This window comes from Mus caroli, unplaced genomic scaffold (assembly GCF_978045245.1).
Source record: "Mus caroli unplaced genomic scaffold, Mus_caroli_1 scaffold_15, whole genome shotgun sequence".
Lineage (NCBI taxonomy): Eukaryota > Metazoa > Chordata > Mammalia > Rodentia > Muridae > Mus > Mus caroli.
The window spans coordinates 92,232,879-92,249,311 of NW_028227270.1; the positions used below are offsets into that span (position 1 = coordinate 92,232,879).

The 16,433-nt window shown below is 44.1% G+C and overlaps 1 long non-coding RNA gene and 1 pseudogene across 2 annotated transcripts in view; one reads left to right on the top strand and one right to left on the bottom strand.

The window, feature by feature from the left end:
• The first annotated feature begins 10,361 nt into the window (after nt 1-10,361).
• LOC110308020 (uncharacterized) overlaps nt 10,362-16,433 on the top strand; it is a 173,916-nt pseudogene continuing 167,844 nt past the window's right edge. Inside the window, exons 1-2 of the transcript XR_015045353.1 lie at nt 10,362-10,562; nt 12,137-12,400. The product of XR_015045353.1 is annotated as an uncharacterized LOC110308020 (transcript). The remainder of the gene's footprint in view (nt 10,563-12,136; nt 12,401-16,433) is intronic.
• On the bottom strand, nt 10,559-16,265 carry LOC147001034 (uncharacterized). Its single transcript, XR_015045354.1, has 3 exons — nt 16,206-16,265; nt 14,605-14,666; nt 10,559-12,042 (listed from the first exon to the last, which is right to left on the bottom strand). It is a non-coding gene; the product is annotated as an uncharacterized LOC147001034 (long non-coding RNA).

Here is a 16,433-nt window from a genome sequence, read left to right on the forward strand (position 1 = left end):
TGAGTTCAAATCCCAGCAACCACATGGTGGTTCACAACCATCTGTAATGGGGTCCAATGCATTCTTCTGGTGTGTCTGAAGACAGCTACAGTATACTTGTATAAATAAAAACAAATAAATCTTTAAAAAAAATACGGTTTGGCCGGGCAGTGGTGGCACACGCCTTTAAGCCCAGCATTTGGGAGGCAGAGGCAGGCAGATTTCTGAGTTTGAGGCCAGCTGGTCTACAGAGTGAGTTTAGGACAGCCAGGGCTACACAGAGAAACCCTGTCTCGCAGAAGAAGAAGAGGAAGAAGAAGAAGAAATACTGTTTAAAATATTAAAGTTATACCCTAAGATTCATTCTTCCCTGAACAAACATAGAATGATTCTCCTGTTAATATTTTAGTACAGTCTAACAATTGCTATAGCTTTCTCGAATGTTTGGTGTGTGTTGGTGAGGCCATAAATATGGAGGTCAGGGGACAACTTTCAGGATTCGGTTCTCTCCAAGGGGTTATGTTCATAAGATGGAAAAGATGCACATAGAACAGAGAAAGCTCACAGCCCTCCACAGTGGCCTGGATGAAATACTGCATTTTCTAATCTTGTTATTCATTTGAGTCCTTTTTCTTTTGAATTGTTCATGGTCTGCTGTTGCTTGCGTTTTAATAGAAAGAATGTACTCCTACCGACTGAGAGCCTAGTTTCTGATGTTGTTGTTGTTGTTATTATTATTTTACAGAGGCTCTTATGATCTTATGAGAGTTCTGGATACCTTTCAATCTAGAGCTATGTAGCTAGTGATGACCGTGAACTGCAAATCTTCCTGTTTCCACCTTCCAAGTGCTGGGATGACAGATGTCTGACAGCATACCTAGTTGATATGATGCTGGAGACTGAACCAAAGGCTTTCAACACAGGTAGGCAAGAACTCTGTCAATTGCACTACACTTGTAGACCTTGCTCAGTGCCCCACAGAGTATTTTACCACTGAGCTGTGTCCAGCTCCTTTGACAAGTTTGGATAACGTTTCTCTTCCATTCCCATGATCTGTAAGGACGGTCGTTTCTATAATTTCAGACTTTATGACTGCGAGTCAAAGGAAGACCTTACTATGCCCTATTTTGCTTACTTTTCACATCTGCTGGAAATAACTGACAGTCAGTAACCGTCAGCTGTTTTTATTTCTTGTCAGGCCGACATGCTAAGCACTTTCCATTTTGATGACATTACTGCTGGCAATGCTACCGTACAGTACAGCTCATTATAAATCACAGCAGAAGATCAGAAAGGTAGAGGAGCTTGACCTCGAGGGTGTGTGGGGGGAGGGGAGGGACAGAGGCCCGTTTGCTATTTTCATCCGTGAGTATGAGTCTGTGTGAGATTATGTGCACCCTGTGAGCAAAGAGGGCTTCAGATGCTCTGGAAATGCACTAAGGATGTTTGTGAAGCCGCCTGAGGCCAGTGCTGACTGTGCACCTGGGTCCACTGCAAGAGCAGAAGAGGATTTCAGCCACCCCGGCTTTTGTTTGTTTGTTTGTTTTAGTGTTTTTTAAATTTGTTTGTTTTTTGTCTTTTGAGATAGGGTCTTACTCTATGGTTCAGGCTGGTCTCCTCAAACCACAGTGACAATGCTCCTGCTTCAGCCTCCAGAGGGCTGAGAGTGAGCCACAGCACTGAGCCACCAGGCCCGGATTCACAGGATTTTATTCTTTTTTTTTTTTTTCCCCAGAAAGAAAAATACCTCATAATATTCAGGATTCTCTCTTTTGAGGCCCCTCCCCCAGCTTGCACAGCTGTAGCCATTTTGTTCTGCCCACCAGCTATTTCATATTGTTGCTGTAATCTGCCTGCCAGTCACTGACTTGACTCAGTGCAGGGTCATGCTGACCACATACCCTGCTATGTTCTGTATGTTATGAGGTTTGTTAATCTTGCAAAATCCCACAACTATAAGCTTCACGGAGGATCCATCAAATTAAAAGCCAGTATGAACTGTTATGTCTAAAATGGCTTGAGCCAGGGCCGACCACCAGGCAACATTTACAGCACCTGCGGCTGAGCTCACTGCGGGTTTCCCTTTTAGAAGCTGGCCCTGAGAAATGTCCAGCTCATAGGGTTGAGCTCTTGCACCTGAGCTGTTGCCCTGGTTCATGAGACTTTGGGTATGAATTCAATAAAGCATTCCTGTCTGACTGAGATTGGTGTTCTTGTGGTCTGTGGGGAGACTTCTGGACCCCTTTCATGCTAAAATTCCTCTAAGAATGAGGTATAGTAGAAATATTCATTTAAGGGTCATGTATGACAAACTTGGAGCCAGGCTCTACCTACCTTTCTTCTAAGATACAGAACAAGACACCAGTGTCCAGTGTCAGCACTTCCACTGAACACAGTGTAGGATGTCTCAGCCAGGGGGACTGTGAATAAATAGACAGGTGAAGCTTTAGAATGGGGAGGAACAGGCAGAGTTGTTTCTTCTCAGATGTTCTGATCTTATATACCTAAAGTCCCAAAGAACTTATAACAACAACAAAAGGCTCCGGAGAACTAATACTTAATTTTAATACAGGAGTAAAATACAGAATCTATATAGAAATAACAGAACTTGGTATTTTGTTCTTATTTTTAAATCCTCTACTTTCAGAAAAGATTGAGATTTGATCTGGGGTGGTAAGGAAGAGACTCAGCTGGGAATAAAGCATTCCCTTTAAAATCTCTCCAAGTCTTCTTACAATGGTGGCTTTAGGACTGTGGTTCTCACCCTTCCTAATGTTGCAACCGCATTGTGGTGACCCCCTAACCATGAAATTATTTTCTATGCCTCTTCATGGTTCTCACCCTTCCTAATGTTGCAACTGCATTGTGGTGACCCCCTAACCATGAAATTATTTTCTATGCCTCTTCATAACTGTCCGTTTGGAACTGTCATAATGTCAGTACCTGATATGGAAGATATGTAATATGGGACTCCCAAATATGGGTCACACCTACAGGCTGAGAACTGCTGCTTTAGGAGGTCCTGGGCATGAGTAGGAATGGGAGAGGGAGAGGGAGAGGGAGGAGAGGGAGAGGGAGAGGGGAGAGGGGAGAGGGGAGAGGGGAGAGGGGAGAGGGGAGAGGGGAGAGGGGAGAGGGGAGAGGGGAGAGGGGAGAGGGGAGAGGGGAGAGAGGGGAGAGGGGAGAGGGGAGAGGGGAGAGGGGAGAGGGAGGTGAGATAATTATCTTCAGCTAAAATAGCTTGCCTACCTGATAAGGCATGGCTACCACCAGCTGAGCTTGGTCTGAGAGCACAGGCATTCAGAACAGATGGGGAAGGAAGATGGAGAGGAAAGAGAAGGCCTCATGCTATGAGCTTGCCTTTTGCCCTAGACTAAGGAAATAATCATGACAGAGACAGGAACTGTGGGAAGCCACATGTGCCGTTGCAGAGTGGTGCAGGCTTCTGCTGGCCACCATGCATAAGTTTGGGCAAACGACCAATGCTTACTTATGCAGTAAAGTTTTTCGCCAAAACACTGCCTGGCCTGGGCATGGTAATGAGGCTCTGCAAAGTACTGAGAGAATAACCAATCAGATGTGAGACATGCAAATGAGGTATGATAATGAGGTACTGAGAGAATAACCAATCAGATGTGAGACATGCAAATGAGGTATGTTAATGAGGTACTATGAGATACTGAGAGAGAGTAGCCAATCAGATGAGGAACATGCAAATGAGGCATAGTGCATAACCAATCCGGGTGTGAGACACGCCTCTCCTAGGCCTATATAAGCAGCACCAGTTCTGGGCTCAGGGTCTCTTCACCTCTACAATCAAGCTCTCCCAATAAATGTGTGCAGAAGGATCCTGTTGCAGCATCATTCTTGCTGATCGAGTCCAGGGCGCGCAAGAAGGAACCACACAGGGGTAGATGGAAGCTAGCTTTCTGTAGGTCTTTGAAACAAAAGAGGACTTTGAGTTTTCAGACATCATTTGGGCAAGGGAAAAGATAGGTTGTTTAACTTAAAAAGTATATATATATGTGTGTGTGTATGTATATATGTATATATATACATGTATGCACACATATATATATATATATATATATATATATATAATTTTGTATAAAAATTTAAGCCAGGCATTGGTTGCTCATACCTTTGTCCCAGGACTCTGGAAGCAGAGGTATCTCTAAGTTCAAGGCTAGCCTGGTGTACAGGGTAAGTTCTATAATAACCAGAGCTATATAGAAACCCTGCCTCAAATCCCCCCTCCAAAGATTTAAAAAATATTTCTGCAATAAGACAACCATTGGGAATTGAGAAAATGAGAACAATTGTATAATAGGCAAGGCTGTTTAGCTGTGGCTCTGACCACAGGGAAGTTGGTCAGCAACGATGAAGCATTTGAAGTTGAATGTTGCTGTTATCATAGGAAGCTTCTAGATTAAGCACTTTAATTTAGTATCTCATTTAATGTCCATAATAACCCCATGAAGTAGGTAATGACTTCTTAGTTTATTAGGTAAATTAAACCAGTGACTTTACTGAAGAAACAAAAAAAAGTCAAATACAAAGTAAGATGTCCATGCCTCTAATCTCCTCCAGGTGGACTCCAGAAAATCAGGGGTTCAAGGCCAGTCTTGGGGACATATGGAGTTGGAGATCAGTGTGGTTTATGTGAGACCCTTACTCAGTGGTTCTTAATCTGTGGGTCGTAATGTCCCTTTCAGGGACAAATGACCCTTTCAAGAGGGTGGCATATACGATATTTACATTATGATTCATAACAATAGCAAAATTACAGTTATGAAGTAGCAAGGACAATAATTTTATGGTTGGGGTCACCACAGCATGAGGAATCATATTAAAGGGTCAAAGCAGAAGGTTGAGAACTACTGTCCCAACTAAACAAAGACTTGCTAAGATAAAGATGTACTGAGCCCACAATATTGTTTAAAAGGGCCCCCAAGTCTATAAGTCAATAATAAAAACTGAGAAGACCTGATTCTTGATCTCTTTTGGGCTGTTGTAAAAATGAAGTATATTATACATTGTAAGGTCCTGCCTGTATTTTAGTAATTGGTATTTTCTCTCTCTCATTCTTTCTCCCTCCCCCCCTCTGTCTTCTTTCTTTCTTGAACAGCACTATCAATTCATAAAGAAAACAACTGAGGGACTGGAGAGATGACTCAGCAGGTAAGATCACTGGCTGCTTTTCCAGAGGACCTGGGTTTGATTTCTAACCCCAAATGGTGGCTCACAATGGGTCCTGTCCTCTTCTCGTCTCTCTGGGAACCAGGCATGCTCATGGTATACAGACATACATACAGGCAAAACATCCATAGGAATAAAATGAAATAGTGATAATGGTCTAAAAGAAAACCAAGTTTAGACTTTGTTCCCTGTGTAAAGATGCTTGATTGGAAGTCTGGAGGCCTGAGTTAGATCCTAGGGTCCCACGTGGTAGAAACAATGGGCTCCTGCAGATTCTCCTCTGACCTCCATAAGCACGCCATGGTACACATGTGCTCCCCAACACACTTCCATAAAAGTGAAAGAATTCATCCAGCCCAACATATAACATTGAATCCGATGCCCAGCTAGAAAATGGTTAAAACATGTATTTGAGCTTTGTGTACGTTTTCAAAGATGAACTTGGGCAGAAACAGGAGAGACTCTGTCTCAAAGCATGGTGGAAGGCAAACACCATCTCCTCATTGTTCTCTCATCTCCACATGAGCACCATGGTGTGTATGCTTTCGAGTGTGTGCACTTGCTCGTGCACACCCACACTCCCACCCACATGCCACACACAAAGAAATCCAAGAAACTCACTTCACTCAAAGGACGTGTGGAACATTGTTGTTCTGTGCTGAGTGAGAACTTCCACAAAACAGAAGTGGATGGATCTAGTATAGGATAGAGAGAATGCCAGAGCTAGGGACAGCATTAGAATCTTAAAATTATGTGATCATTTCATGACTTGCTTATTATGGTGGCTATGATGAAAATAAGACCTGTGTATTGTCTCATTCGCTATGGAAACAGCTGCTACTGCACCTTGAGAAGTTTGCTGAGAGCTTATAGGTCTCAGTCATACAGTTGTAACTCCCTCTTAGCTTCACCATAGTCTGAATCTCCATCAAAAACTTCTTCCTCTTCCTGTTTTGTCTCCTTCTTCCTCATCCCCTTCCCCTCCTTATCTTCCATATCTTAGTCTTCCTCTTCCTTTTCCTTCTCCTTTTCTTCCTTCTCGGTCCCTTCCTCATCTTCCTTCCTTTTCTCCTCCTCCTTTGTTAACGTGTCATTGAGGATTGAACCCAGAACCTTGTACATGCTAGGCATTTGCTTGATCAGTCTGCCTCTGCCTTTTTGTTCCTTTGAATTCAATTTTCTTTACTTTTCTTCTTTTATGAACAAGGCAATTTTTAAAAAGATTTATTTACTTATTTTATATGCATTGGTGTTTTGGATATATACAAACGTATGTATATATACCTATATGCAAATATGTGTGTGTGTGAGAGAGAGTGAGAGAGAGAGAGAGAGAGAGAGAGAGAGAGAGAGAGAGAGAGAAAGCGAGAGAGGGAGAGAGAGTGTAAGTGTGTTGCATTCCCTGGAACTGAAGTTACAGACAATTGTGAGATATCACATGGGTGCTGGGAATTGAACCCAGGTCCTCTGGAAGAGCAGCCAGTGCTCTTAACTGCAGAGCCATCTCTCCAGCCCCTTAAATTCCTTTTTCAAAACAGAGATTTCTAGTTAGTATTTCCGATTGCCTTGCTGACTGTTGTCATTAGAGGAAGGAACTGGATATGACCATTATGAACCTGTGTATACAGCTCTCATAGGTAATATATGATTCTATTTATTCCTACTTCTCTCTCAGTGAGCGCAATATAACTGATCTTAAACTATTGCATAGCTAATTAAGTGCAATCCCTAAACATTTGTTATTACTGAACAGAATTCTCTTCTAGGGAAAATGTGATCTGCTACCTTCTGTCTCCAAACAGAATGTGTTCTTCCCTCTAGAAGGACTACATGAAAAGGTTTCTTATGTTGAATTTCCTAGGAAGCTGTGAGGGTAGGACTTAGCAGCAGGTACTGTAGTCTATTTGGGATGTGACTCTAGAAGGACCAGGAGAGAAGGGAGCACGCAAATAAGCAGGGTGGAGAAGAAGGGAAAAGGGATAAAGGAGAACATGAGGCAGCTAGCTAACACAGAGTTGGCTCCCTGAGAGATGACTGCTGTGGCTAACTAAGGCTTAACATTGGGCACCACAGTGAGACTAGAAGAGTTTAACACAGTCCCACCTCCCAGTGCGGGAGTTGGAGTGTGTCTAACATCTTCTATGTAAGGCCTACTCTGAAGGGCTTTGCTGCCTGGCACCGGTGGCTTGCCCCTCTGTACCAACCATAGTAGTCTTAGAGCACAAAGAAGGCAATGACCACAGGAGTCAAAAAGGAGAGTCATGCAGCTGAGTGTCATTGTTAGAAGCCTTAAATCAAGCTTGGGCATGGTAGTAGACTCCTTTAATTCCCACATTTGGGAGGCAGAGGCAGGTCGATCTCTGTGATCACAAAGTCAGCCTGGTCTACATAGTGAATTTCATAGGCAATCCAGGGATATATAACAAGACCCTGTCTTGACAGTGACGACGACGACAACGACAACAACAATAACAACAACATTGCTGTTTCATGGCAGCAATGGTAACCCTAACTGAGAGCAAGAGCTTCCTTTTAAAACATAGCAGTGCTGACACAGACCATCCCTGAGATCCTTCATGAACTGCCTGGGTAAGAGATATTTCCAGGGAATCTTTTTGATCTTTCTTTTTAAATTATTATTATTTATTTATTTAATTTCATCACAGGGGCTCACTATCACAGAATAGCCCCAGGCAATTCTGGAGCTCACTTTGTAGCCCAAGATAGTCTTGAATTCAGTTATCTTACATCCTCAGCATCCAAAAGATTGGGATTATGGGGGTGTGCCACCAGGGAGGATTGGCAGTATTATGCACTGTAAGGATAACTGGAGAACTGGATACTATTTAGGAGTTAGAAACTACCTAGGGTGACGTGACCTACAGATTGGGAGTATTTTCCAGAAGCGGCTGTACGGGGTTTTCATGACCTTTAACGCAGATATTTGAGATGGGGGAACAGGAAGTGCTTATTTGCGGGAGGGTACATTTCTCCTAAAAACAAAATTCTGGCGATCATCATAATTAAACAAAGAGGAGAATGTGCCAGACAGGAGTGGGTGAGGATGTTTCCTCTTTGTGGTTGTGATGCATTCAAGATTCCTATCCTAAAAAGAGGCTTTTGAACTTCCGCAAGACAAGGGACAACTTCAGGACACTGTGCAGGTGCCACCCCTAGTTGGTGGCCACATGCTGCCAGGATCCCAGGAGCGATTGCGTATGTGGAATCTTGGCGGGACCCGCGCGGGCATGCGCCCTGCTAGTGTGCCCTGGTCCTCCCTCAAGGAGCCTCTTGAGCCATCCTCCTTGCCCTTTCCTGTGGATTCTTTATTACTTTGTTACATTTTCCAGTAGTTGCTTCTACCTAACTCTGTTCCCCCGACATTCCAGACCCAGCAGGGTCCCCAACTTTAGAAACTGCTTTTAAAGGAACTAATGGATTGAGTGTGCTCTGCTTGCCTTTGCGCAGAGGGTAGCCCAGCATTCGGGTGGGAACCAGCACCTAGCATGGTTGGAGGACCGACCTTGGAGAGCGCATCTCTCTGTTTCTGGGATGTTATTGTCTAGGTTTCTTTGGGCCAGCGAACCTTGAGCGCTTATTGGGAGGAAGTTGGTTACAAAGTTTCAGACAGCTAGCCGAGTGGAGTGCGCGCTCTGGCAGTCTGGCAGCGGAACACAGGGCCCAGTGCAGACCCCAGGAGATCAGAACGGAAGCCCTCTCACAGAGTCTTTGTTCTCCCCAAGGGGAGAGACTTGGCAAGCACTGGAAGGGTGCTTGTTATGATCCACACCCATGACATTCCAGACCCAGCAAGGTTCCCTTCCTACCCCTTCTTCGCATCTTACATCTTAGCCAGGAATACAGCTCCCAACGCCCCCTTTTACCCCATCTCTTTACCCTCACATTTAACAACTCATTGAGTCTTCCCTGTCTAGATTTGGAGAAAGAGTATATATGGTGCGTGGACACCAGCAGGAGGTTGAATATTTGCTTTGGAATGTTTGAGTATCTTTTTTTTAAACCCCCTTTGCCCTGAAGACTGACTTAATATAAAAGGCTGCGTCTCCCTCTACCTTTTCCCACCTTCCTGCTTTTCTTCTATTCTGGTGAGATCTAGAAAGGAAATTGGTGCAGCTTTGAGTTCCTGGGGTGGGGGTGGGAGTGGGGGGAAACCATGTTGGGATGAGAGCTGAATGCTGCGGTGTTGTAAAGTGGGGACCCCAGTTCTGGAACTGATGGACGATTTTCAGAAGGCTCTAAGTAAGATTGAGAGACTCCCAGACAAGGAAGACACCTGGTTTGCCCAGGACCAGAAGGTGGGGGAGGGAAGAGGATGGGTAGTTAGAGGTGAAAGAGGAAGACCCTGTAGCTGTGAAAGGAAGGGAACTAGGGAGGAACAGTAGGTTTGGGAAGGAGCCATGTTAACCTGAGAGTCTTGTTAATATAGTTGGAGATAAGAGGAAGTTCTCTGAGGTTTGAGCCGGTGGTCTCTGTTCAGCATCCCCCCAGCAACAGGTAACCTACAAGGGCAAGGTGTAGGTCCCTGTGGGATACTTAGTGGCCTCTGCCATGCAGATTTGAGGGTTTTTCCTTAGGGTCCTGTGTGGACACTGATGAGGGAGGGAGAAGAGACTTTTCCATCACTTAGAACTTCTTTGAATTCTTCTAGGCTGTTGGTTGAAGGAGGGTGCATAGGATGGAGGGTCACAGATAGAGAGGCTTCTGTGAGCCCTACCTGTGATTGTACCTCTTACCTTAAAGGGTTGACTGGATCCTTCATATTACGTCTCTTGGGATGCTTGAGAAATGGCAGAAACTCATTGCCAAAGTGGACCGCTCCTCTCCCTGATTGGCAGGGAAAGTGCAAACAAAGAGGTGCATCTCCCGGAAACAATGAGTTTGGAGATTTCCCCGGGCGTGAGAGCGCGGACTGGAGGCTGGGTGTTCAAAGGGTGTGTGAGAAGGGACCAAGACCCGCATCTTCTGGGCAAAGTTTTCGGGGAGATGGAAGGAGAGAGGGTCGGGACTGAGTTGCTGGTCTTGGGGACAGAACAGCGGGAGCTGCGCACCAAGGCTTAGAGTCGGGCGGGAGATGCGGGGAGAGGGAGGGGGCGGGGAGGGAGGGGAGGGAGAGAGGAGGAAGGGGTGAGAGGGAGAAACCTGCCGCGGCTCTCCGCCTCTTTGTCTGCTCTGGGACTTGGAACAAAAGGGGGAACTCTGATGAACTCCTTCTCCCGCTCCCTGGACGCCCGAGTATCTCTTTCTCGCAACTTTGTCAACGCGACTTTCTCCGCTGTCAGGCTGCGCAAAAGTGTCCTAGCGCCTCGCAGGCTGCAACAATGGAAACAATGTCCCTTCAAAGTGCGACGAAGTGGAGGGAGAAGGTGAGTGGACTTGTCCTGTTTGTCCTGCTTCCCTCAGGTCCCCCTGCTCCCAGCCCTTCCGAGGGCAAAGTCATAGATCTAGCAGCCAAGTTTGACTGTTTCTTTCTTTTTCTTTTCTTTTATTATTATTATTTAATTGTATCTCTTTCCCCGGTTCTCCTTTTCTTTTGTTCTTTTAAACTCTCACACAGATTGTTTTGTTTATTTTAAATGCCTTCATCTCTTGTGCTTCTTCTTTAGGGGTGGTGAGGGGCTGAGAAGAAGGGCATCCAAACTGGATACTGCCTCGCTTTTCCCTGGTTGTGTGTAGATTGGAGGAAAACGTTCTGATAAGGATGGGAATTAGATCAGGCTCACCCACACATAAGCTCTGACTTTGGTCACCAAAAAAGAAAGAGATGCAGAGGTGGGGGTCATTTCCTCACGCGTTTTCAAACTTCACTGTCCCTGGAGCGCTCTGGAGACACGAAGCGTGCAACAATAGAATGTAGACAGGGTTTGGGTGGTAAGGGAGTTCCAGCAAATTAATAGGAGTCCGGGAAGTTTTCTTCGGGGCTGGGGTCCAGTTGAGGAAGCCACAGGTTCCAGACTGTCATGAGCTGCGCAGATGAAGCTGATGGGGCCTGGACCATTAGTTAAGAGTCCGCTCCCCTCACCTCCGTGGTTTGGTTCAGTTTAATGACCCACCCAGAATGACCTATTGCTGTCCTCGTCGGGATCCATCCTCTCTTTGGAGTTGGCGACCCCCGGCCTATCTCAGCCAGTCTGAATAAGAAGGGAACCACGAGCCTGCCGAGCTCCCCTGACCTAGCCCTCCGCCCCGCCTTTTGTGTTTTAACCTTTTGTTTCTATCGGCCACACCCGCCCAAAAGAGCGGCGGCTTTTTAGTCTCTGTTCTGAGGGGAAGCAGCGAGGTTCCCTCCAGATAGCGGTGAAGGGCGGCTTCCTAACTTTGTTTCCCAAGTCCCCTAACTTCGGAAAGCTTCTGCGTTGGTTCTTGCTCAGTAAGTCAATATCTTCACTTTATATGAACTATCTTTTGCTGTTTTTCTACTTCGCTCCAAAAGTTGTTTATCTCTGCCAGCCACTTGCGTTCATTAAACAACAAAAAAAGATAACTTAGAAATCTAAGTTAGGGTTTGTCCAAAGGACAGATGTTGGCTTTATCTGTCGGATGCCTTTAAATATGACTTTATCTTGATTCTGCAACACAAAACCAGGCTCATGGTCTTCAGGTATGTTTTGTGGGCTCCGTCCAAATACCAAGGTGGTTTATCACCTTCTCCACCCTCTTCCGTGTTTCCAAATGCTGGAGGTGTTCTTCAAGCTCCTGGAGACACTTTTTAACAAGACAAGGGAAACACAGAACTCATCCTACTGCGGGTGACTCTAGGAAGCATCCAAACAATGCATTAACTTCTGAGAGTTAGCATTCTGCAAGGTGCTAGAGCCTTGGAGCTTTGAATCTTCATGTCAAAGACTGAAAGGAATTAAGACGACAGTTATTCTTTTAGGGAGGGAGTGTATAGACTGACTGTCCCGACAACTAACCTTAATACATTCTAATTGTATAGGTGTCATACCAGCGACTCCAAGAGTCATGTCACCCACTTAGCAGGAGTACTTCTACTGAAATGCCTTCGAATTACTCTTATTGGATATATACCTACCAGCCGCTAGCATGAAGATGCCAGGACCGCTGCAAGGTAGCACTGGACAAAGCATCATCAACTTCTTCATTTAGAAGTTTCTTCAGTTAAATTGCTGGGATTTTCGACAAGGCTTTCCTTATGTGGATTATTGGAGTGTGATGCCCGGAAATTCTCTGCTTGTAGAAGGTATGTTTCTTAGACACCCACGAGCACTTCCTTTTGGGCCTGATACTTAATGCCACTGGAGATCTGTCTCCTTGTTTTGAGTTGTTGCCTGCCTAAAGTGACTTATGACTTTATGTTTCCTTCTTGGGGACTGTGTTTTGTAGATAGTTTCTGAAGTGGAATGATAATTTGGGAGTATCTGATGAAAGTTTATTGATTTTTTTTTACTACGTATTCATCAATATCTGCACGTATAATGAATGTTGATTTATGTGGAGTTATATATGTTTTATGTCAGTAATGAGTCCAATATGTTCAACAGGCCATACCTTATTTTATTTGTGGCTGATTTTCTCCTTAGGTACCACCGTGAATATTTTATTTTAACAGAACAGGCTTGCATTATGTTGTTGTTGTCGTTATTATTATTATTTTGCATCTCGGCAGTTTATTTTGTTAACAAAATCCACAAGTGACCTCCAAATACATACATTTCTAATGGTAGATTGTCAATACAAAATGCAGTGGGTTCTCTTAGAATGGAAGCTTTGGCCTTGCCATAACCAAAGGACATGAGGGAGGATTCGATTAACCTTCATGACAGATACCCAAGAGTTCTTATTCCTTTTTGAATTCCTTACGATTAATTTCTGTTCATATCTGCGAATGCAACTAAGAATTCTCATCATCTCAATGGGAACATAAAGCATTGCTTCCTTACAGTGTTTCCTGCCCTTGTCGAAGCAGCTTGCTCTGAAAACTCAGTTTGGTCAAGAAAAACACAATAACTGGAAAAAAATTTTATCTCATTATAAGTAAAATAGAATGAGTTTGGGATTTGTGTAAAACTAGACTCTGGAACCCTTCCACACTTCTTTTCTATCACCTCTAAAACAAAGGTTTAAATAACCTTCTGCAGCCCTTCATCTTGAAGAGGCTCCGCCTTGTCCAGTGTTCCTGCAACTTAGATGCGTTTGTTAGGAAGTTTATTTTCTAGTTGTTAAACAAGAGAGGGATGGCTTTGGAGTCTCGTTCTCATTACTGGGCTTCCCTGCTGCAGAGGATGCTTTCAGCAGAGTGTGCTAGACAGAGGTGTCAGTGTTCCCTGTGTTTCACTGAAAGTTTATCTGCTGGAGTATTTTTTGTCACACAGAGGGGACAGTGTGACTCTTGAGAAGAGTATCACCCTTCTGAAGTTACTATATCAGAATCTGGCTTAATGGCTGCCTAGTGTTGGGCTCAGGCTTTGGAATGCGTTCCAGCCCAGGCAATTACTGGTTGCTTGATTTCCTTGAATCTTACTTAGTTTTGTCATTTGTAAAGTAGGTACCCTCACACCCGTCCCAGAGGGTTGTAAGAAGCATCTATGTAGGGCTGGGGATGTCCCTCCGTTGTAGAGTTCTTACCTAGCGTGCATGAGACCCTGGGTTCAATTGCTAGCACTACTAATAATAACAGAACCCCTAAAGCATATATGTCTGGAAAAAATGTAACAGGGGGACTGAGCATTAATAAACTTAATAAATAATAGTACTATAAATTTCTTCAATCAGTGATGTTTGGATGCCTCAAACTTTCCTAGCTGGCTTACAAAGTAAAAATCATGTCCCACAGAACTGCTACTAATATAATTAAAATCAATTTGGATGCAAGTGTACACATGCTTGAACATGCCTTTCTCTAAGAACATATTTTGTCCAGTTCTGTTGGCTAATCAATTTCAGGTTAATTTGCGTCAGCAAATATCGGTTAAGCATAACTATGAGCTAGCCTGCTGTTGAGGGGCCTGGCTTCACCCTTCCAGGTAGGAAGATCAAACTTGATCTCGACTGAGATGACAGTGAGTTTCAGAATTAGTTTACTTAGATTCTCTCTTTTGTTCTTCCACTTATTTGTTTATTTATTCTCTGCTGGAGCAGGCATGTGTGTGTGTGTGGCAGTCAGAGAATAAACATCTTGCAAGAGCCCATATTTTTTTTCCTTTTACCTCGTAGTTGTCTGGGGAATCAAACTCAAGTCATCAGGTTTAGTGATAAGTGAGTGCCTTTATTGGGTGAGCCACCCCACCTGCCTGCCTGTCTACTCTGAAAGCTGTTAAGGATGAGTGGTCTTGGCTATAGCTTTAAAATTTGGGGTGACTGAGGATGTCACTCAGTTCGTATAGTGCTTGCCTAGAGCTATGTGAATCTTGTTGGTTGACTCCGACCTATAACCCCAACACTCACCTGGAGGACGGGAAGTTCAAGGGCATCTTTCACTATCAATTTGAGTTTGAGGCCAGCCGCAGCTACACAAAGAAACAAGTATTTCAGTCAGCTAAAATGTAAATGCAGTGGCTTCATGTGTTATCAACCTGGAATCAGGAGCCGTCATATACCTTCTGATTGTAGTTTTTTTTCTGAGTTGTCTTTATTTAAATAGAAATTAGGGTTTGTGGAAATTGTGCTCAGTAGAACAGTTCTTTCTAAAATGAAGGTGCACTTCATTTGCTACGTCTGTGCCTCAGTAGGCTGTGGTGCCTTCTGCATGTGACATTTTACCTGGTTAGATTACGTTCCCTTTTTTTTTTCCCCTTAGGAAGTTTTGGATAGAATTACCAAAGTATGGTTTCTTCTCAATTGCAATCTACTATCAGGTAGTCGCCTAGAAATGACAATATTAAAGTATAATATAGAATATGAAATGTGCATATTAAAGTAGGAAACTATCTTCTGACAAGTTGTATTCAAGGCTGTCGTTAACATTTGTTTAGTCCCCTGCACAACAGCCGCTTTTGTCTGTGTGTTGGTCATTGAAATTATTACCAGGTTTGCTTACCAACTTTAAAGTAGCTGGAGTTTTACACTTTTGCTGTTTAGCATGGCTAGATTTGCATCTGTTTGGCTTAGGAGAATCCTCCAGGATGGTCCCAATAAACTCCTATAGGAGGCAAGTCTGACTGTTCACCTGTGTTGTCTACAAATGGTGACTTTCAGGACCTTCCAACTAAATGAAAAGCATTTGCTCAACTGTGTTTTTTTTTTTTTTTTTTTTGTTTGTTTGTTTGTTTGTTTTTTTGAGACAGGGTTTCTCTGTGTAGCCCTGGCTGTACTGGACCTCAGTTTGTAGACCAGGCTGGCCTCGAACTCAGAAATCCACCTGCCTCTGCCTCCCAAGTGCTGGGATTAAAGGCGTGCAGCACCATGCCCGGGCACAACTGTGGTTTTAAAGTCTGGGAGGTCAGTAGCTGAGCACTGAGCTGGACCCCGAGTCTGTGCTGGGTCTTGAGTCTCTGTGAGCACTGAGCTGGGGCATGAAGTCTCAGCTCTGCATTCATTTATTTGCTCCAAGTTTCTCTAGGAACCTGCTGTATTCCCAAAATTATTTTGATTTCTTCTTTATAGAATAATTGTTTTAAAATTTTATTTATTTATTTATCGATAGTGTGTGAGATGTGTGCATGTGCCAAGACACCGTGTTGTGTTGTGAAATTGGTTCTTTTCTCTCTCAGTGTAGTTTCCAGGGGCCAAATCAGATTGTCACATGTGGTAGCTGGTGCCTTTACCCTCTGGATCATCTTCCCGGTCCTGATTTCTTTTTTATGGTCTCAGATCTGCTTAGTTTTTTTTTTTTTTTTTTTTTTTTTGTGGTTTTTCGAGACAGGGTTTCTCTGTGTAGCTCTAGCTGTCCTGGAACTCACTTTGTAGACCAGGCTGGCCTCGAACTCAGAAATCCGCCTGCCTCTGCCTCCCGAGTGCTGGGATTAAAGGCGTGCGCCACCACGCCCGGCTTCTGCTTAGTTTTTAAGTAGAATTTTTTTTTAAAAAAAGACTGTTTTGAATCTTACCTGTGTGTGTGGACATGCATGCCTGAGGGGATCGGAGGGATGCTGGATTACTGAATCCCTTGGAGGAAGACTTGTAGGTGGTTGATTGCCTGCCCATGTGTGCGCTGGGAACTGGACTTGTGGTCCCTGTAAGAACAGTAAGCTTTCCTAACCACTGAGCCATCTCTCCAGCACCAGATTTGCTGACTTGTAAAATGTTCTCCATTTCTAAGAACTTAAGTGTCATCT